At 36.8% G+C, this 23,325-nt stretch overlaps 1 pseudogene; it reads left to right on the top strand.

Moving 5' to 3' along the window:
- The first annotated feature begins 21,337 nt into the window (after positions 1-21,337).
- LOC110193551 (ubiquitin carboxyl-terminal hydrolase 12 pseudogene) lies at positions 21,338-22,430 on the top strand (annotated as a pseudogene).
- Positions 22,431-23,325: the final 895 nt, after the last annotated feature.

The raw sequence follows: 23,325 nt of genomic DNA on the forward strand, positions 1-23,325 counted from the left end.
TCTTATTGAGGGAGGTGCAAGGGTGTCTTATAGCAATAGATTTTATCAGATAAACTTCTGTATAAAATTATCATAATTGATGCTGATCTAATTTCTATTATCCATTTTCAAATTTTCCTTGCTAATTACTTGGTTAAATAATTCAGAGTTGTTCTATTTCAATTGAATGTCATATACTATGATCATTATTATTCTTTCTTTTTGTTTTTTTAATAATTCAGATCAATTGGAGAATGGACCATTAAGTTACAGCATATGAATATGATGGGATTCTGTTGTGTTATAAAAAATGATGAAGTAGTTTCAGAAAGACCTTGGGAGACTTCTATGCATTGATGCAAAGTAAAGTGAGCCAGAACCAGAAGAACAATTTAGACAATAACAGTAATATTGCAAAGCTAATCAATTGTGAAAGGCTTACTAACTCAGTTTTTCAAAACTTATGATGAAAAATGCTATCCACCACCAGATTGAGAACTGATGGACTCAGGGTGAAGATTAAAGCACATTATTTCTCTTTCTCTCTTTTACTTTTTTTTCTCCTTAGGAACATGGCTATTGCAAAAAAAATGTTTTGTATGACTTCGTATTTGTAATGAGGCTTGTATTTCTTCCCTTCTCAGTGGATAGGGGGAGGGGCTCTAGGGAGAGAAAGAATCTGGAACTGAAAATTAAATAAAATTGAATTTAAAGAAAAAAAAATTCTGGTTTTTGTTCTGACAACCTGATGAGTTAGTGGTTTAATTGTATAAATACAAGCTAATTAAGAAATATCTTCTACATCAGTTACAAATCTTTCCCTATATTTTAAAATACAATCTATTTTAATTTTGTGATTTTATTTTACGCACAATTATGTCTAGTGCCTCAATTCTTTGCATGAAAAAAGTATTTGTGGACTTGTATAGGTACATAAGCTATAATTACCTTCCTGGATTTCTGTTTGCTTATTTCTGTTGAGAACATTACAAGGCAAGATGTGAGCAGAAGAATGTTTTTGTTGCTTTTGGGCACATGATGGATCATACTCTGCCAATTCCTTGTTTCACCTCTTTGAGGAGAGCCTATAAGCCATCCCTCCATGTAAGTGCAAGTTCTTTGTCTTTGGATTTATTTGTAGTGAGAATGTCAATATAGTCATGGCTCATTTCCTCCAATAATGTATGAGCTTGTTGGTTGCTTAACAAAGATTGCATATTAAGAGTATCATTTGGGGGCAGCTAAGTGATACAGTGGATAGAGCTCTGGCCGTGGATGCAGTAGGACCTGAGTTCAACTCTGGCCTCAGACACATAATACTTACAAGCTGTGTGACCCTGGGCAAGTCATTTAACCCCATTGCCTAACCCACCCCCCAAAAAAAGTATTAATGATTCATGTCTGTGTATGGCTTAGAAATGGTAATTCTTAGCCCCTCTCTTTTTTCTATCACATTGGTTATTATCAATTCAGAAACAGAAAGGCGGACACAAGAAGGAAGGCTATTTAATATATTTGTCCATTTCATAGGTCAAAAAAATTCACCTGTTGACTATCTTTGTGGTCACCAAACTGAGCTAGGATGACCCTTGCACATCTGACATCACAATTTTGGGGGCTTAAACTTAAAGCCTTTCCAACCTAGCAGAAATACCCAGAATTTTGCATCTCTGGCATAACTTTCAAGAATTTAAGGTCACCTCAGAATGAGTGACATAGTAAGACTATGGTAGAAGAATTAATTGTTGGATGTCCTACTTAAAATGTTTCCATCAAAAACTGTTCTTTCTTTCTTTTTCCTACTCCTCATTCTTTTCTTCCTCTTCTTCCCTGTACTATTTCACCAAAGTTGGAAGTGTAGCAACAACTCACACTCTCTGCCTCACTACAGATTAGCACAGAAGCTTTCACCTATTCCATTTTTGACCTGAGCCATTTTGCCATCCTTAGGCAAAATGGTAGCTCCCTGCTGCCAGGGGTTTATTATATTGGTATGGGACATAGAGCAGGCATCCATTTGGTTTAAACAAATGAAGTTCAGAACTCCTAAACTGAATACAAAGAAACTATACATAGGATGAATCAGAAATAATAAATAGAGGGAAGAAACTAGAATTAAGAGAAAGTACCGAGTCATGGATAACACATAGGTCATGAGCCTGAGTGACTTGGGGGTTGGTGGTATCCTCAATAGCAATAGCAAAATTAGTAAGAATGGAGGGTATGAAGAGAGGATTCTGGAAAGATGGTGGATTAGGTCAGGAAATTCCAAGCTCTCCAGATTTGCCCCACAATCAAGACAAAATAGCACCTCAGGGCAAATGCGGAGCGGTAAAAATAAACAAGAGTTGGGGTAGAACAGGAGTCCTCCTGGGACAACCAGAGAAGAATGGGGAAAAAATTCCAAGAGGTTTGGCCCCTATGTAGTGTAAACACCTCCATGCTAGCTCTTCTGAAGCAGTAAGTGACAAGCCCTGGGGCTAGTTGAATTGGGAGGTAGCCTTAGCCCCAGACATAGGAATTTTCATCTCCAGGACAGTGTGGGGAGGCTGGTGTCTGAATAGGGGAAGATTGAGGGGACCTTTACTGATAAGGGACACCAGGCCCTGGGCAAGAAGGAACCAGTACTCTCTAGGTGAGTGCAGAAGCAGTGGGGTGGGGATGCTACTGGCTGTGGACACTTAGAGGAGAGCAGAGTTCTTGCTTTTGGTTCCAGGCCTGACTGGGGAACAGCAGAAGGACATGAGGCCAGAGGCACAATTGCCTATGCCCCAGGACTAGAGATAATTGCAACAAATTGCAATAAATAAAAAAGAAAAAAAATGAGCTGGCAAAGGAGAAAGAACTCAACCATAGAAAGTTACAACAAGAATGGAGAAGACTGGAGTTTGTCTTCAGAGGAGAATACTGAAGCAAAAAAAGCCCCTTTTACCCCCAAAGAATAACATCAAATGGTCACTTGCCCAAAAAGAATTCATAGAAGAACTTAAAAAAAGACTTTAAAAATAAAATGAGAGAGATTGAGGAAAAACTAAAAAAAATCAAAAATAAAAACAATCCAAGAAAAACAAGATTAGGAAAAGAAAGTCAACCAACTGGAAAAGGAGATCCAGAATCTTAAGGAAAAAAATGACTCACTGAACATTGGAATTGGCTAAGGGAAGCCAGCAAAGTTATGAGACCAAGAAATAATAAAGCAAAATATTAAGAATGAAAAAAAAATAGGAGACAATGTGAAACACTTATAAGAAAAACAACTGATCTGGAGAACAGATCAAGAAGAGAAAACATAAGAATAATCAAACTACCTAAAAGCTATGATCATAAAAGGAATTTTGATACAATAACACAAGAAATATTTTTTTTAAATAAAATAAGAGGCAAAAGTAGAAATAGAAAAAAAAACACTCATTACCATCTGAAAGAGATCCTATGAGGAAAACCTATAGGTATATCATGGTCAAAATCTGAAATCAGCAGCTCAACGGGAAAATATTATGAGAAATAAGAGAAAAAAACAATTCAAATATGGTGGAACCACAATTAAGATCACACAAGACCCAGCAGCAGCTATATTAAAAGACCACAGGTCTTGCAACACTATATATCAAAGAGCAAAAGAACTGGAATCGTGGCTGAAAACATAAAACCCAGCAAAGTTAAGCATAATCCTGAATAAAAAGAAATGGATATTCAATGAATTGTCAGACTTTCGGGATTTTATTGCAACTTAATAGAACTTATTGAACTTAATAGAAAATTTGACATACAAGATCCAAGGGAAATATAAGGTAAACATAAAAGATTAATTACAAGGGACTCAATAAAGACAGACTGTTTACTTTTTATACAAGGAAATATAAACTGTATGTCTAAGATTTTAATTAGTAATCAGGAATTCAAAAGAAAGGTTGGAGTAGAGCTAAGTATATTGTAATTTTTTTTTTGGTTAGGCAATTGGGGTTAAGTGACTTGCCCAGGATCACACAGCTAGTAAGTGTCAGGTATTTGGTCTGAGACTGGATTTGAAGTCAGGTCCTCCTGACTTCAGGCCTGCTGTTCTATCCACTATGCCACCTAGTGCCCTCTTTGATTCTAAACAGTAATGTTATGTAGGAAAAGGTAAAAAGAGTAAGTATCTTATAAAAATGAGGTGTGAGAAGAAGAATTGACACACAGGAATTAATGGGGGAGGAGGGCTGATAGTCCTGGAACCCTACTCTCACAGGGAATGAGTTAAAGAGGGAGCAATACACATTATCTAAAAGGGTATAAAAGTCTTCTAAATTCAGATAGAAACAAGAGGGCAAGGAAAAAAGGGTGGGTAGGGAAGGAAAGGAAGGAATCCTTGGAGGGGGAAATAGGTTAAGTAATATGAGGGCAAAGTAGTGGGTAGGAGTAAAGCAGAGGAGTCAGGAGGGGTAAGAAATAAGAGATACACAAACATAAAATAAAGATTAGGAGTAGAATTTATTAGGAAAAAAACAGGGGTAGTAATCATGATTTCAAAAAAAGTTAAAGCTAAGATAGATTTAAACAAAACAGAAAAGTAGGGAAACTACACTATTTGTCAGCCATATTAATATTGTTTTAGTCTATTTAAAGTAACTAGACAGTATAAGGCTGTCATATTGCTGTGGTGAGGAAATGATGAGTTGGTGTATTTAGAAAAATATGGAAAGACTTGGACTTATGAAGGAAGATGTTATCTACCTTCAGAGCAACAGAGCACAAACGAGTATAGTACGGTCTTACATAGATGCATATGAATGTATATGTGTATATATCTATGATTATAGATACATATATGCATATGTACATATGTCTACTTATACCTTTGTAGGTACATGTACATTTATATGAGTGTGTGTGTGTGTGTGTGTATAATCTTCTCTTAGTTGTAGCCTTTGAGGGGGGCGAGGAAAGGGGGAAAAAAGAACAAAGTAAAAAGTGCAGAGAACAAAATAAAATCTACATGGAAGTAATGAAAACATGGACAGCTCTGAACAAAATTTAAAAATTTACAAAAAAAAAAAAAGAATGGAGGGTATGGGGAGGGAGAAGAATGAGTTCAATTTTGGATATTTAAGATCAATCAATCAACATTTATTAAATGCTTACTATGTTCCAGGTACTATGCTAAGTGCTGGGGATACAAAAAGAGGCAAAAGACAGTCTTTGCCCTCAAGGAACTTAAAATCTAATGGGAGAGAAAATATGCAACAAATATATACAAAGCAAGCTTTTTACAGAATAAATAGCAAATCATTAGCAGAGGAAGGATACTCTGAGGCAAACTTCCAGTAAATGGTTTAGTTGGGATTTAAAGGAAGGCAGGAAGGTTAGTAGGTATAACTGATGAGGGAAAGCATTCCAGGCATTGGGGACAATCCAAGAAAATGCCCAGAGCTCAGTGATGGAATGTTTTATTTGTGGAATAGCTAGGAGGCCAATGGCACTGTATTAAACAACACATGTGGGGAAATAATGTATAAGAAGCATAGAAATATAGAAGGGGTCTAGGATATGAAGGGCTTTGAATACCAAACTGAGCATTTTGTATTTAGACTTGTAGGCAACAGGGAGCCCCTGGAGTTTATTGAATAGGGGGGATGATATAGTAGGAACTGCTCTTTAGGAGGATGGATTGAATTAGGGAAAGACTTGAAGCAGGCAGACCCTCCCATAGCCTATTACAATAGTTCAGACACTAGGGCCTGCACTAAAGTGGTGGCAGTGTCAGAGGAGAGAAGGAGGTGTACTCAAGAGATGCTACAAAAATAAAATAAAAATCTATGATAACAGATTGGATATTGGGGGTGAGATAGTGGGGAGTCCAGATGAGCCTGATGCACTAGAAGGATGGTATCACTTAAGACAGTGTAAAGAAGAGTGGACCCCAGGTATGTAGGGAGGCACACATGTTTTGTGAAGGCCATCACTGTGTGGCTTGAAGGGAAGTAGAAAAGATATCTCTAACTTCTTCTGTCTCCATTCTTCTGCAAGGGAGAATTTAATTCCTGTGAGAAGGGGAAGCAGGAAGTTAGGGGCAGAAGTAAGAGATAGGGTGTATCAAGCTGAAATTACAGCCATCTGTTCCCTTAAATATTGTTAGCCTAGGGGATATGATTGAGTTCAAGCTAATGTATGATTACTTTGTCACTTTTGGGAGGAAAGGAGAACCCAAGTTGTACATGCAAGGATTGATCTCTTTTCCACCAAATACTAGTTTCTCAATGAACATGCATAGAGAATAACAAAGACACCCTTTATCTAAATCATAGCAAAACAAAAATCAGAGAAGGGATACATAAGAGAACATATGGCAGATAATACAGAGTAAAGGATCTCTTCCATTTGGAATGAGATAACAGCTTAACCAGCAGCATCTTGGATCTCATACAAGGGGAAACTCCATTCAGTCCCTAATGTAGGAAGCTGGGAATAGGGACAAAAACGGAAACTGCCAGACCCTCTCCTGTCTTCACAGAGACTTTTTCTTCAGCAACCTGAAATGAGGTTAGCTTCTTCCATCTTCTTTCTCAAAGCTAAAAGCCAGAAGTGACAGAAGCCACTTGACTTGAAGCTTGAAGAGTCCCAAAAGTAAACTGGACCTGGAGAATCCTGAGGGGGACCTGGCCCTACATAGACATGAAGGGGGATTGGACCTGAAGGGTATCAAAAGGGCACTGGATGAGAACTCGAGCTTTCTTAGCTCTCACCAACTCTGTCACCACCTCCACACAGGGTGGGACACTCATTTCTACCAATAAGGGAACAATCCCATACCAATGGGCTTTGGGACAAGGAAAGAATTAAGGAAGACAGGAGAGAGGAGACCTTAGGAAGAAATAGAATTAGTTCAGTTTTCGACGTGATGAGTTTTAAGTTGTCTACTGCACACCAAGTATGAAATGGCTGAAAGGTAGTTGGAAATGTGACACTGGAGGTGTTCAGAGAGTTTAGGGTAGGATAGATATTTCTTAGAATCATCAACATAGACATGGTAATTAAGTCCCTGGGAACTGAAGATGTCTATGAGAAATCCCATTCAAGATATCCACTAGACCATTAGAGATGTGAGAATGGAAATCATCAGAGAGAAAGGACTGGATAAGTGGGCTTGAAAATCACCATCATAGAAAGTTCATGGGAACTAATGAGATCATCAAGTGAAATGGTACAGAGGGAGAGAAGAAGAGGGATAAGAACAGAGCCCTAGGAGATACTTATGTTTAGCAGGAATGACCTGGATGAAGATATAACAAAAGAGACTTAAGAGAAGTTAGGTAGGAGAACTAGGAGATCAATGTCACAAAAATCTAGAGACAAGATTTTATCAGAAAGAAGAGGGTGATTGGCAGTGTCAAAGGCCGAAGAAGGGAAGGAATAGAGGTTGATATGGAGCCTACTATATTCCAGGAATTGTACTAAGCACTTAACAAATATTATTTAATTTGTTCCTCACAACAATTCCTGTGAGATAATTCAAGAAAAGGAGAATTGGAAAAAGGCCATTATATTTGGCAAGAATCATTAGTAATTTTGAAAAGAGTAGTTCAGTTGAATAATAAAGTTGAGAGCCAGACTTCAGAGTCATGAAAAGAGTAAAAGGAAAGGAAGTTAAGGCACTCTCAAGGAGTTTTGCCCCTAAAGGAAGGAGAAATATGGTCTGACAGCTAGCAGAGATTAATGGATCAGATGAAGGTTTTTTTGAGGATGGGGAAGACGTAGGAATACTTGTAGGCAATAAGAAAGCAGAGAGTAGACAGGGAGAGATTGAAGATAAGTGAAAGAGCAGAGATGATAAAAGGAACAATCTGGTTGAGAAGACAGGATGGGAAAAGATTACTTGAACATGCCTCAGCAAGGATATGGGCCACCTCCTTATGTGAGACAGGAGGGAAGAAAGGAGATAGTGACACAGAACTTCTGTGTGATGTAAGATGAGGAGAAGTAGAGAAAAGGGAGATCTTTGCACATGGTCTAGTTTTCTTTCAATAAAATATGAGGTAAGTTTCATGATATATTTGAGTAGGGATGGGAAGAGCTAGTAGAACCATTGTGGTGAGTAAAATAATGAGTTAATTAGGGAGGTGTCAAATAATTGACTCTAAATATTGAGGGATCAGTTGAGGTTATGTAATATAAATTTGTAATGGACCTGGTCAGCCCTATTTCATTATTTTTTTTCAGCTTCTTTAAGCAGCAGTATGTGTACAGGAGTGGAGGGAGCACATGATGAAAATGATCCAAGATTGAGGTTTTCCAAACCAAGTTTGGTGATAGGAAAGTAAGGGGACAAGGGTTTTCAGGAGAAGTGGACATTGTAGAAATGTACATATGGGTATTCCCTCAAACTCCCTAATCTCACAGTTTCTCAACTTCATTTCACATGACCCACTCCTCCAACTCACTTCAACCACACACAAAGATAGTCATATCCTTGATTTTACCATCTTCCCAAAATACAAAACTACAGTGTCCATAATCTCTGAGTAAGGGGAAGAGTGAAAATGCAGTCAGAGATGGAAAGGGAGTTAAAAAAGACTGAGTCATCAGAAGGAAGCCAGGATTTTGTAAGAGCCAGAAGATGGAAGAAGTGGGGAAGGAAAAGGTGTAAGATGAAAACAAGTCTGTTGCCTATAGATAGGGCATTCCAGAGAGGAATTGGAAAGGGTGAGTAGCTTTAGAGTGGAACACTGGTTGGGTTGTGAGGAATGTGAATAAGGAATCAGACTGTGGGTGAAGGTGAAAGGAGTTTTAAGCAATGACTCCTGGAAGATCAGAATCACTGAGATGGGAAGAGTATAAGCGTAATTATTAAGGAATGAGTTTTAGTAGATTTTCATTGTTTATTAGGATTTTGCTTCAAGGTGGAGTCTTCTAAAGCAGTTAGACAATTCATCTCCTTGGAATTGAAGGAACATTACTACCCTCACCCTGAGGCAGGAGAGCAGGTTGGAGAGTTGATGGAATGCTCTTTCTTTTCTTCTTTGGAAGGTAGGAATCTAGTACCCAATAGAATAATGTTCTTCCTTTTCCAGCAGGAGGCTGGAGATCAGATAGGAGACTTGTCTAGATGAATGGAATTTTCTGCCCTTACTCCAAAGGCAGAGCCTGGTACATAATAGAATGGAATGTCTGCAATATGTTGTATGACTTGGAACTGAGGGTGCCTTTGATAAAAAGCCTCATATTATACTTGTTCAATGAATTAAAGTCATGTGCAATGAATGCTTTCATTCACATCTTTATCTATTTCATCTACCACATTAGTGGTCAGTACCAACTGTACTAAAATATTTGCAGTTGGTAGTTTATTGCTTCTTCTGATGTATTCTGGTATATCTTGCCTTTTTGTGGTACTAAAAGATGGGAATGGCACTTGCTACTCTGTCTTTCATCACAAGGGATTTGAATAGGCGCAACCTGAAAGACCATCAACCCATCTATTTCTCTGACTTTTAAGAATATTTGCATCACTGACCAGGGTTCTAACTCGATCTATAATTTTGCCAATGCCAACTTCACAATACTTTCTAGGTTACTGCCAGGCCTTCACAACTGCCATAGTGATCTTAGGCACACAATGTCTCACCTGTATATCATCCTGGTCGTCATTCCTGTCACCTTCTCCCCCCTCACCCTCCCACACACATGTCGTGTTTGTACTTTGGAAGGGCTTATTATTTTATTATTATTCCTATTGATTACATCCAAGTAATTTGGCATTCCATATCAGAATATTGTATGTTTAACATAAAACTTTTTACGCTCTGAATTTCCATGAGTTCTATTTCTCCCAGAATACATTTTATTGTCCCCATAAGCTCACAAAACAAAGATAACAATAGGTTTGATACAGAAGCTACTCAGGAGTTTTGCTTAGGGATATGCCTAAGTGACACTGGTAGAGAATAGTAGTGGTACAAGTTTAAGAAAGGGTCCCCTTTCATTCAATGTGTTAGAAATCATTCAAATAAGTGTAAAGATAGATTACTGGCTTGAGATATCTTGAAGTTTTGGAAAGAGCCTTGGAGTTAGATGAGAAATTCATCTCTTTCATGTACTACCTGTGTGGCCCTAGGCAGTTCACTTAGTCCTTTTAGGTTTCATTTGCAAAGCAATTGGATTGCCTTTACATTCCTTCCCAGCTTTCTATCTATGATTCCATAACCTTCTTGATTGATTGATTTTGCATAAGACAAATTAGAGCGCTAATTCTGTAAATTGTTAAATCTGACATTTAAAATAACTCTGAAATAATATTCACCAGTATTGTGCATTAATTTATAGAATCTCAGAATCTGAGTTGAAATTAAGTTCAGAAGCCTATTAGTCAAACAAATATCTAACCAAGAATCATGAGGTCAGCTAGTGCCTTTTGAATATACCCCAGTTCTGACTACATAGCTGTGGCCAATCAGAGGAGTTCCTAGTTCCTATTCACTATGTGGTTAGTGGATTGGAACCAGTTATAGAATGTCTCTATACATTTTCCAAAGTCTCCCTAAGGCATTTCAATCACACATCATCATGACTTGCCAGAAGCAGGCTCTTCAGCCTCTTCCACATGAGGGATTCCATGAGCCAATGACTCTATACACGATCACAAAGACAGCTTGTTGGTCAATCCACTATTACTCTAGTAAGACTGAATCATTGATTTACTTTTATTTATTGCAACTACCTCCCTTTCATCCACTAGACTCTGTTTCTTTTTTATACATTCTATAATGTTCAGAACCATTGGTGGGCTCCTACCAAGTACTCTGAAGAAAAATGAGGGTTATGTTTGGTCTTAAATAAGATTTCTGTGCTTCAAAAAGCATTTACCATATGTACTTACACAAAGGCAGACATTGGAATGTTTTCTTAGAAGACTTTGGAATGTTTCCAAAGACACAAGCATGCAAATTAAAACTTCTGGAAGGGCAAGGCTGATTGACTCTATGTATTTGCCAGAGGCCCTAATTTTACTTATTTATTTTTTCAATATGAATTGTAAACTATTTTAATAGCAAGAACAAGGAGGATATTACAAGTCTAGTGGTAACATAGACACATCTATCCTTATGAGTTAAGAAAGGCTTGGGGGATGGTGAGAAGCAATGGATGTTTTCTTTCAAGTACCTTAATTGTATAGCAAGTACAAGTCCTTTTCATTTATTTCACTATAAATATTGGTTGGCAAAAAAGACTGAAGAAAAAATCTGGACTATAAAGATGAACCTATTTCAAAATGAGTAGGTAAAAGAATGATATTTATTGGCATTAGACACTATGGAGAATGCTGTAATTAACACCATCAATGGAAAGAGAGACAGCCATGTAGTCTGCTCTAACAACCTGTTTGGAGGTTGGCCTGTCAGTGGTATTTTCAGAACATTGTAGATGGATAGCATGACATCTCAAGAATGCCTGAAGGGATCTCTAGAATTTACTCTGGCTGAGAGGATCTGCTGAAAACATGCAAAGGAAGGAACATAGAGACAGACTGCCAGCAGGTGATATAGTTCTAGAGCTGAGCTTGGAGTCAGGAAGATCTGAATTCAAATCTAGCCTCAGACACTGTGTGACCTTGGTTAAGTCACTTAATCTTCTTTGCCTCAGTTTTCTCCTCTGAAAAATGAGCTAGAGAAAGAAATGAAAAACTACTATAATTTCTTTGCCAAGAAAATCCAAAATGGGGTCATGAAGTGTCAAATACAATTGAATAACAATGTAATTCTCTAAGAAGCTTCCATTTGGGATCACAAAAGACAAATGTTTCAGAATTTCTCCTTTGGGTAGTCACAAGTACACATCTTAAGCAACAGACTTGCATACTAGAGAAGAAATCCTTTGCAGTCAGTATGAAGAGATTAGTATAAGGGATGTTAATTAATTATTCTTCTTTTAGAGACCCCCTTATTATTATCTATAGATAAGATTAAATCCCCAAAGAATGGTGTTCAGTAGTCTTACAGATATATGTTGCTTAAGTCTTGCTTTGCCTAAATAGCAATTAAGTTGTCCAAAATGACTCTTAATGAGTACTATGATTGAAAAACAGTAATTTTCTGAGTACTCTGCACATGTACATATGCATGTTTGTATATGTTTTAGTCAACAAAAATAAGCTTTATCTAATATTAAACTTATTAGAATTTAAAATAAAGAAATTTATTCTATGAAGTAAAAATGGTTTTCTGTAAAGACTTTTTGTTATAGTTTTCTTTCCCAGTTAAAATATGTATATTTTAGTATTTCAGGAGTCCATAATTTTATTAGACTGGAGCCTCACTCTACTTCTGCCTTGATATATGCTCCCCTTTCTGAGTTACTGTGGACAAAAGTCAATCATCACCTTGTAGCTCATCTGTTTAAAAAGCTTGTGCTGACATGGCTAAGCTGGTCCTTCCACAAAAGACACACAATCTGTCACTGGGTCCAAACTCAAAGGTGTTTCCAGCTTTGTAAGACTTGTCTCAGCTTGTCTTCCGTGGGCATAGCTCTTGGGAATCCAGATCACCCATATGCCATAAAGAAGCCTCAGAATTGGACTTTAGTGAAGGATATGGTTCAGATTCCAGATTTTGGGGGTGAGGGGAGATTTTGAAATCATAGATTGAAACCCAGCTTTAATTTATCTGACAGAGAAGTTGGTCAGTAAGCAGACTTTACCCAATAATGATATAGAATAATTTTAATTGAATTTTATGTATGACAGTAAAGTATTCTTATTCTTTCCCCAAGTGGATATACTCTGTAGTATACAATCAATTTGTGATCTCATTCAACAACCAATAAATCAAGAAGATACTTTCCTACACTCTTTTTCAGAGGTAAAAAATTCACACATGGAGAGCATTTTATTTAATTTCAGATTTTTTTCATGTGTTGATTTCTTCTCTTCATTTTTTCTTCTTCCTTTTTTTTTAAAAAAAAAATACTATTCTTTGTATACAGGATGATTCCCTGAGAGGGAAGGAGGCAACAACATAGAGAGAAATTTAAGAGAGTAACAAACAAAATATACCATCAAAACTATTTCTAAAATTTTGTAAAACTGAAAACATTATTTAAAAAATCAATCAATTAACAAGTATAAGTGATTATCTGACAGGTGTCAACCTAAGCTTTGAACATACAGAGAAAAAACAAAATCAGTTCCTTTCCTCAAAGAGCTTATGTTCTAAAGGGAGAGACAACATCTATATATACATGGGTGCAAAGTGTGCACTCCTTTTTAATGCGGGGAAGAAGGCAGCCCTTTCCTTCCTGCTCATCTTGTGTGACTCATATCTATGTCCTGCTATAAATTAGATACTGTGGGTCCACCCAACTACTTTAACCCCTTGAAAATGCTGAACATTAACACAATCCTGTTTGGCCATGAATTTGTCTTGAGCTAAGTTGGCAAGGTCAGTATATAAAAGAAAAACAAAATACCACAAAAGTTACAAGTATAAATAAATATTAAAGACTAATTCTTAGAACTGGACCAGAAATTATTGTTAGTCCCTAAACTCCAAGTAACTTTTTTTTTATAGAAACAGTTTACCTGAACGCTGTATTTTAAAGCATCTATGATTTCAAAAAGCAATGCAGCTTTCCCACACCTGTCAATTTAACAATTTTCAAAAAAACTCTAGCACTTTTTAATTTCTTTTCTTCTTTTGGTCAAATGCATATTGCATATTTCCAGCTGTTGGTCATTAACGTTTACAGATGGCTTATAATGAAGTAGCCTTCAAGAAACAAACAAAAAAAAACCAGTTTATATTTATCCTAATGTTCCAGTGAATAGTAGATACAACAATAGAAGGACCCTGTCCTTACTCACAGCTTTTTAACACTTAGTTATCCATTGGTCTCTAAATCATGATTCTTACAACTGTATAGAGGTTATGATACTAAATAGGAAATACCATAAGTGGTCAATTTTATTCCTGAGAATTTACACATGGAGGAAAATTACTTGAACATTTAAAAATGTATTCATGTTTTCTGATGATGATGATGATGATGATGATGATGATACCCACATTCATATAGCACTTTAAAGTTTGCAAAGTGCTTTACAAATATTAACTCATTTTATTCACACCACTCTGGAAGGTAAGTACTATTGTTATCCCCATTTATGTATAAGGAATTTGAGGCAGATAGAAGTTAAATGACTTGCTCAGGTTCACTCAACTAGTATCTGAGGGCAGATTTGAACTGAGGTCTTCTTGACTGCTCTCTACTGACACCTGAACAAGAACTTCTCACTCTTCAAATCTCATTAATCAGGTGGCTTTGTTATCATTGACTGCAGAGATAAATAGAGCTATTAAATATACAACAAATATTAGAACACTGATCATGGAAGAAGCCTTGCTATATTTTGAGTGCTACAAATGACATGTGAACAGGAAAGAGAAAGGGCTAGAGTGACTTGCTCTACCCATTAGAGAAATAGAAGTCATCAAAATAACAGTGAAAATTCAAAGTCAAAATGTAATTTAAGTGGCAAACTTAAGCATTCAAAATAAGATTTTAGTGTGCTCTGTCTTTGTCTTTGTCCAACATATTTACAAATCACTTAGAGGAAAGGAAAGGTAACCTACTTAACAAATTTGCTGATAATGCAAAGCTGAGAGAGATAGCTCCTATGTTCAATGATGGAATTGAGATCCAAAAAGACCTTAATAGGCACTAGACCAATGGAGCAAATCCAGATTATTTTAAGAGTAATAATCATTGATTGCAGTGAGCCAAGAAGGGTAGGAAGGAGAGGGGTGAGGAGGAAAGCAAACGAAGTGGAAATGTTTTAACTTGGAGGCCTGAAGACTTGGAATAAAGTGGCATTGAAAGGTTATGTGTCAAAGAAATTAAAATTATTTTTTGTGGATCAATAGGTGAAAGCTGGGAGGAGGTTTTGTCTTGATGTGAATATGAGCAAGTTAATAGTGAGAATTTTCTGAAAACAAAATGAACATCTTTATGAAAAAGTGATTTCTTTGTCATTATACTTTTTCAAGCAGAGGCCAGGGAACCACTTTGTTGGATATGATGTATGTGGAATTCTTTCACATTATAAAGGCCTGAGTATTCAGTTCAATACAATCAAAGTTAATTAAGTGCTTGCTAAGGTACAGTGTTAGGGCAGCTAGGTGGCACAGTGGCTAGAGTTCTGGGCTTAGAGTCAGGAAGAACTGAGTCCAGATCTAGCCTCAGACATTTACTAGCTGTGTGACCCTCAGCAAGTCACTTAACCCTGTTTGCCTCAGTTTCCTCACCTATAAAATGAGCTGGAGAAGAAAATGGCAAATCACTCTAGTATGTTTGCCAAGAAAATACGAAATGGAGTAAGAAAGAATCTGAAATGACTGAATAATAATAATATATAAAGTCTTTTATTTTATAGATGAGGAAGATTACTGACTCTGAGATTAATCAACTTGCCTAAGGGATGAAGGAAATAAGTGATAATCTGTTCCAAGGGAAGGAGACCCTGGTCAGTAAGGGAGGTTCCAGGATCAGACAGCTGTAAAGGCGTGGTTTTGAAGTCCAGGAAGTCAGGAACAAGTCCAAGAAGGGAATGAAGGGAGGATAGCCTGGGCCCCTCCACAAAATGGATACTCCAGGAGGAATTCACCACTGGGAGAAGGCACAGGCTTTGTGGAGAAAAGGAAGAGTCCATTCTAATAAAGGTGGAGCATTATAAGCAAAGACATGGAGATATGAGGTGAGCAAAGAATAGTCAGAGGAGAGTAGTCTTATTTGGCTTAAACCTAGGGTACGTTAATATTAACAATGAAGTGTACATAACTAGATTATGAAGAGTCTTAAGTTCCACCATAAGTTAGAGCATGAGAATCCACACAAGGTTTTTGAGTGGGGGAGTGATGTGATAACAGGATATCTGTACGCTTCCTCGGGCAGCAGTTAGGAAGGGTGGATTAGACATGGGAAAGACAGGAAGCAGGAAGACCAGTTAGGCAGCTATTTCAATAATCCAGTTGTGGATGAGAATAATTAACATTTGTATAGTCCTTTATGAGATACAACTTGAAAATGACAGACAACCAAGAGTTAGCTGGAGATTTGGTTTTTTTATTTTATTTTATTTTTAATTTTTTATTTTTTTACCTGGAGGTTTCTTGACAAAGGTCTCTTCTACCTGACCCTCAATCACCAGTTATCTTCAAGACAGCCCCTATTCACTGGGAATCGCTCAGAAGTTCCTTAACCATGACTTGTTTCAAGCCAAAGTATGATTCTTTGGGCACAAAATATCATTAGGAAGGAAAGTGGAAAAATGTGCAATGCTAGAAGTGGCCATATGAACCGAAAATAAATTCTTGCCAGAATATAACAACAAATAAAGCCAAAAACTGAATGTCTTTTTTTTTAATTGATATTAACTCTGGAGGATTAAAAGGCATACCATTGGTTGTTGATTAATATTTCCACTTAAAATGATATTTAAGTCATAAAATATTTTATTTGCCATGGCCACACTGGCATTTATCCAGACATTTGAGTGGTTTTTCATTAAACACTGACTTCCTCAATGGCCTAACTCACAGTTCTTTACCTGCACCCTGCAACAATAGAGGAGAAGATAGAAAAGAGGCAATTGTAAAGTGAAATTGCTCCCTCTCCTTAGGGAAGAAAAAAATGAAGGAACTGGCAAAACTTAAAAGGGCAGCCTAAGGCTTTAATATCAAAATGTTTCCAAATCTACCTTCCTTGAAGGAAGAGATCTGTGCAAAATAAAGAACTCGGGATTTATAGCCAAAGGATTTGGGTTCAAATATCGACTCTCCCACTTATAAAATTAGTGACTAGACCAGTGCCTTAAACATAGAGACAGACTTTGGCTGCAGTTTCATTGGAAACTAGCATGGTAGAAAACTCCTTCTACCAATCACTATAGCATCTTCTCTGAAACTGAGTCATAGAGAATCGTGTAGTATATTGAAAGGTTAAGTGACTTGGTTAGAATCGCAAAACAGGCATGCATCAGAGATAAGACTCAAACCCAGATCTTCCTATCTTTGATGCTGACTCTTTTATTCACTGTCCTCATGGATCCCCTCAAACTGTGCACCAAATAAAGTTATTTTTTTTTAATTAAACTGAATTGAAATAAATTGAATGACCTTTAGCAAGTTGTTTATTCTCTCTTGGTCTCAAATTCCTCATCTCCTAAAAAAAAAAAAGCAGTTGAGCTAGCTGATATCCAAAGTTCCTCACAACTATAAATCCTAGCAGAAGGAATCCCATGATACTACCTGATTTTAGTTTCTTTCACTAGTGTACTGTCATTCATTTATTTATTCAGCAAATACGTATTGACTACTTTCTAGGGCAAAGGCGCCATCTGATGTAGGGGTAATTCTTTGTACAAAAATAAATAACACATAGTCCTTAACCTTAAGAATCTTATAATTGATTAATATCAATAATACCTGGCCTCCATTTCCTCTGTAAAAATGAAGAGGGAGTAAGATTATATTTGAGTTCCCTTCCAACTCTAAAAAGCTACATTCTAAAATAGATTGTGACAAGTATAACAGAGAAGCACAAATTGCTATGGAAATTTGTAGGAGGGTGAGATCTCTTACTGATGGAGTATTTGGAATGAAAAGTGAAAGAAAACAGGAGGAGATGGAATTTGAGTTGGACATTGACACATCTGCCCATCGTGAGTGAGTTTTCAAAGGGTGGAGGTGAGATTACAAGAGGAAGAGTATGAAGGCATTCTGGGTATAGTGGAATATAGTAATCAAAAGATACAGGAATAAAAAAGTGAGAGATATATTTGGGGAGAACAATTAGTTCAACTTATATGTAGGGTAAGTATAGTAAGAGCAGGGTGAGCTAAAACCAGAGAAATGTGTCAGACTCAAATTGAGGGAGGTCAAGGCAAGATAAGGAATGTGGATTTTATTTGGTTAGCAATAGGGAGCTACTAGAGAAGTGGAGTGAGATGATCACAGTTGCATATTAAATATAATTTGGTGGTGATATGTTATATAAGACTGAAGGCAATCTGGCTATAATTTGGCAAGAAAGCCCAAAGTGGAGCTCTCATAGTGTTGGATTTGGAGCACCAGATTTGGAGTCAAAAAAGATGTAGGGTTCAAATCCTACTCTTACCACTTGGAAGCTATGGAAAAGTAACTTCGCCTTTCTAAGATTCGGTTTCCTCATCGGTAAAAGTGCTTTGTGAACTTAAGTAAAATGTCAGGCAACACAAAGTCCTCACTAACCCACGGAGAGGATGGGCCTAAACACATAGACTGATGGTGCTTTAACTGAGTCACAAGAAAGAAAAATCAAGGACCCTACCTCTTAATACCTATTAAAGATACTGTGATGACATGCTTTTCTAATGTGAGCAGATTAACTCTTGGTGTCCTGGCTGAATTCCAGGTTGGCTAATGTCTTTTAAAAGCAATAGAAAAATCTGGAACTCCATTTCATGTCAGAAAACATATGGCATGCAACTAAATATAGTTTAAACATATGAAGCATATTAAATTAATTATTATAATTTAAATGATTTGAAAAATGTCTTCAGTTTTTATGGCATATGCTTCTAATGATTCACAATACCTGTAGCCACTTCAAAAGCTTGTGGATCCAGATCCTCTTCACTAATTGGGGGTGGGGAGGTCGCATGATATGAGGGGCGTGCATTTGGGAAAGGGGCCCCATGAATGTAAGCTGTACTCAAAGGAAGACAGATGGAAAACAAGCCTCCAAATGATTAGCAATCACTTCAAATTCATTCTGGAGTCCCCCACCCTTTCATTCTAGGAGTAAATGTGGATACTTTATCAGAATTGTCAACATTGCACAAGTCATAGAATCATAGAATCGTTGAGTTAGATCTGGAAGGAATCTTGGAGGTCATTGCTAGTCCAACATCCTTATTTCTGGATGAAAAAATTGATTGAGATCCAGAAAGCTCAAAGTGTTTAACCAAAGTCAAGCAGGTAGTGATGGAAACAGGATAAGAAGTATAGCAAAATGATGTCTTATCCCACGCCACTCTGTTAACCTAAAACCTTTTCTAGTCCCTCACTTCAATGTACACCTATTGAAATGCTGCCTTCCTTCTAAGATTACCTTCTACCTGTCACGTACATCTGTGTATGTACATAGTTATTTGCATATTGTTTCCCCCATTAGAATGTGAACCTCTTGAGGTAATAGAGTTCGTTTTTGCCTTTTTTTTATATCCCAAGCACTAAGCATGAAGGGCTTAATTAGTGTTTGTTGACTGAGAAAATTCAGCTGAAATTGCACCCTTGCCATGAAGCCTGGAACTTCTACAGTCTAAAAGTGATCTCCTCTTTATGGACTCCTATTGTTTATGTCATTCCTATGACAATAATCACATACTTCTTTGTTTTAGTTCTGTGTGTGTTGATTGTCTTCTTTACTTAAGTGTACTCTAACCCCCAGAGGACACACTTCTCAATGGACTAGTACAGTGCTTTGTATGTGTGAGGTACTCACTAAAATTGTATATGAATGAATTTATGTAATACAATTAATATGCTGCAACTGATCTAATCTGTACTTCCAAAACTTCGTGTCTCAGGAAATAGGGAAGGCAAGTGCCTTTTAATGTTTATTTGTTTAAATGTAATAAAAAAAATTAGAATTAGTCAAGAACAAAAGTTTTGATAAAAACATTCTAACAGGCAAGATGGTCACCATTTCTTTAGTGGAAGGGGTGGATCTGCAAAACAGAATCTATTTCTGACAATGTAGAGAAGATATTGAACAGAATTCCTTTCTCTAGTATGTACAGCTTTTAGAAGATGTGAAATAAAAAAAAATAGATAAAAAAACAGCTTGGGGGGAAAATAAGATTGTGAAGCAAGAGTCTGAGAATAAGGATTATGTACTTTTTAATCTCTCTAACAGTTGCTATAAAACCCTGGGCAAGTATATTAAAATTTCTACTTTAAGCATTGAAATAGAGATCTTAATGCTTATCCCTCAATTTCTGTATGTACAGGGTGACTCCTGCTAATTCTAATTGCCAGTACTAAGCCAATCAGTGATAGAGACTTGAAACAGTGTAAAGGCATAGAACAATAGACAGCTAAGTATGAAGTCATAGTCACCAACAACTTATTCTAAATGACCACCCAGAGAGTTTTGTATTAATAGGGCCTCAGAATGTCATGGAACACAAAAATGTGATTAATGGTAAAGGAGGATCTTGTACCCAAGCCCCTATGTGTCCTGAAATAGTTCAACACCCCCAAATGCCCCTCTATAGTTATGGCCCTGATTATAAAGCATCAACATAGTATATTTTCTAATGTTTGCCTTTTATTATGACATACAAGAACAGACATGGATTGAGTAAATTTATGAAGCACAGGGGAGTGGAAAAAATTGTTTTGGTGTGGCTATTAAGACTGAGACAAATCTTTATGATTTTTTCAAGTTATAATTAAATGATTGTCTTTCACTCAAAGCTGGGTGGATGGTAGTGATACAGAATATTGTACTCCCTAATGTACCAACAAGTGACAATTAGAGTCCTCATAATAACCTGGCATTTTTTAAAAAGGAGTTCATAGAATCATGGGATAATTGATTTAGAGTTGGAAGGGATCTTTGAGACTACTATGTCTAACTGCTTCACTGTGGAGATGAATAAACTGAGGTATAAAGAAGTTAAGTGACTTGGACCAGGATCACACAGCTAAGAAGGTTTCAGATTGGTATTTGAACCCAAATCCTCCTGATTCCAAGACTAGTGCCTTTTCCACTGAAGAAAAAAATATGCTTTACAATTTTTCATTTTAATTGTTTAATTTAATTTAATTGTTTTTCTTTTCCTTTTTCAAGGTAATGTATCAGGTGCTTGATTGAACTTTAAATGTAATATTTACATGATTTCATATAAAGTCTCAATATGAATGGGACATACAGGCAATCTGATTCAAGGAAAAAAAGTAGTAACTATTAACTTCTGTATTTAACTTTGCTGTTTAAAAACAAAGTGGAATATTAATACATATGAATGAATTACAATAATAATTAAACAGACTTCCACATTATTAATTTAATAGATTTTTGTTAAAAAAGTATTTCTTTTATATTCAAACCTAATGATTGTTTTAGAAACAAAACAAAACAAAACGTCAGTCCCTCGATCATGCAGCCGGCTGGGGCTGCTGGGCAGCAGGCAGTGAGTGCGGAGGTCTGGCTGCCCTACTCCTCCTCCCCGGCGCCCAGTGCTCTGAGCCAGGTGCCCCCGCCACTGCTACGGTGATTGGGTGGAACGTGGCGCTGGGCGGATGGAAATCCTATTACAGTCTCCAAATTTGCCTCCGTCTGTACCATGTTTGGTAACACCTGCTACTGCAGTTCAGTTCTTCTAGCTCTTTATTTGTGCCATCCATTTCGGGTAAAAAAAAAAGTTGTAGCTTAAGACAGTCAACCTAGGAAGAAAGAGAATCTTCTTACCTGCTTAGCGGACCTCTTTCACAGTATAGCCCAGAGGTGGGGAACCTGGGTCTTCAAGGCCACGTGTGGCCCTCTATGCCCTCAAGTGCGGCCCCTTGACTGAGTCCAAGTTTTGTTAGAGAGCCACACGTGGCCTCGAGGACCCAGGTTCCCCACCCCTGGTACAGCCACTGAGAAGGAAAAAAGTTGGAGTAATACCTCCAAAGAAGTTTGAAACAATTTTAGGAAAAGAAAAAGAAAATGGAAAAAAAAAGAAAATGAACTTATGTGCAAGATGCAGATGAGTTTTTGAATGACCTACTAAACATAAGTGTTGATAGTTTACAAGAGGAAAAAAAGCAAGAAAAGCAAAATGGCTGTCTACCTAATGGCAATATTGACAGTGAAAACAACAGCACACCAGACCCATCTTGGGTCATTAGATCTTTCAGGGAGCATTGACTAATGAAACCAGATATGTTATTTGTGAAATTGTAAGTAGCAAAGATGATTTTTTTTTATAACTTTCTGTTAGTCTGTCTCAAAACACATCAATTACTCACTGTTTGAGATTTTTGCAGCATGGAAACACTACGCAGTGAATACAAATATTATTACAAAGAATGTTGAAGTAAACAGGAAGCACATAAAAGAAAGTTTTAAAAAAACTGCCCATGATTTTGACGCTGCACTAGAGATTTAAATATATGGATCATCTTCACCAACACACAAAAGTTTCTTAAGGGGTATTTTTTTTTCTTTTAGAATTTCAACTATTCAACACTTCAGGAGATGTCACCAATCCTGACAGAATGTAGGACCTTGTTTCTGTTCACTGTGGAAGTGGTCCTAATGGAGGACATTTCTTTGCAATAGTTGAGAATCACCATTTTTGGTTATTGTTTGATGATGACATTGTAGAGAAAATGGATTTACAAGTTATTGAAGAATTCTACCAGAGGACATCAGACAGTGTCGGAACTGAATGAGAACTGTGCTGAAGAGATACCTTCTGCCTCATTTCTCTGGTTATTTTGGAAAGGATGAAGCACTGATTTTTCAAGAAAAGTGAAATTCAGAGTGCTCAGGGGGCAGTAGTGCACTTTGCACACAACAAAGACTTTGGACTAACAAGCCCTTTATATCATGGTAGTTGATTTATTTGCTCAGGTATCATGCTGTCTGTACACTCCCACGCATTTGTAACCAGAGATACCAGCTTCTCCTGTCAGAATAGCCTTCCAGTGATTGACATGCATTTTTTTCTTTGTTATTTGCACCCATAAATTTGAAAGCCTTTGGGATGCATTAGAAAGAACAGGAACCCATGCTAGATTGTATTGATTATTTAAAAAGATACTGAATATATTGCTTAATTAGTTTATGTTCATTTCAGAGAGCATATTCTGTGGTTTTTCATGAGGAAACCTGAAATATTTTGGGGCCCAACACTTGCAGTTGCCTTCCTGACATACTAGGTTAATGTAATGAACTCCAGTGTAAAAGAGGCAAGTATATTTTGCTTCTCTGAAGAAACTTCTAGTAATATACAGTATATGTATATGTGGGAAACACTTGGTCAAAGGTGATTTTTTTGCTTCCCCAAGAGGAAAAACTGGCTCTGTAATTATAGTTTACTTTTATTCATTTGACTTGTTGTATCTGCTGGAATCTAATTATCATATGAATTGTCAATGGTTCTATCAACAAGCTTTAAGGATACTTCTGTTAGCTTTATTTAGTTATAATCTTTTAAGTGTGTAATTTTCTCTTTTGAAGGATAAATTTAAATTCTATTTAATTTGAGTTAAGATATCTTAAGAAAAAATTCTAGGAGAGGAGGTAAATTTTCTTTACCAGGAGCAACTGGTATCTCTGTCGAAA

This window comes from Phascolarctos cinereus, unplaced genomic scaffold (genome assembly GCF_003287225.1).
Source record: "Phascolarctos cinereus isolate Bilbo 61053 unplaced genomic scaffold, phaCin_HiC Scaffold_4;HRSCAF=312, whole genome shotgun sequence".
Taxonomy (NCBI): domain Eukaryota; kingdom Metazoa; phylum Chordata; class Mammalia; order Diprotodontia; family Phascolarctidae; genus Phascolarctos; species Phascolarctos cinereus.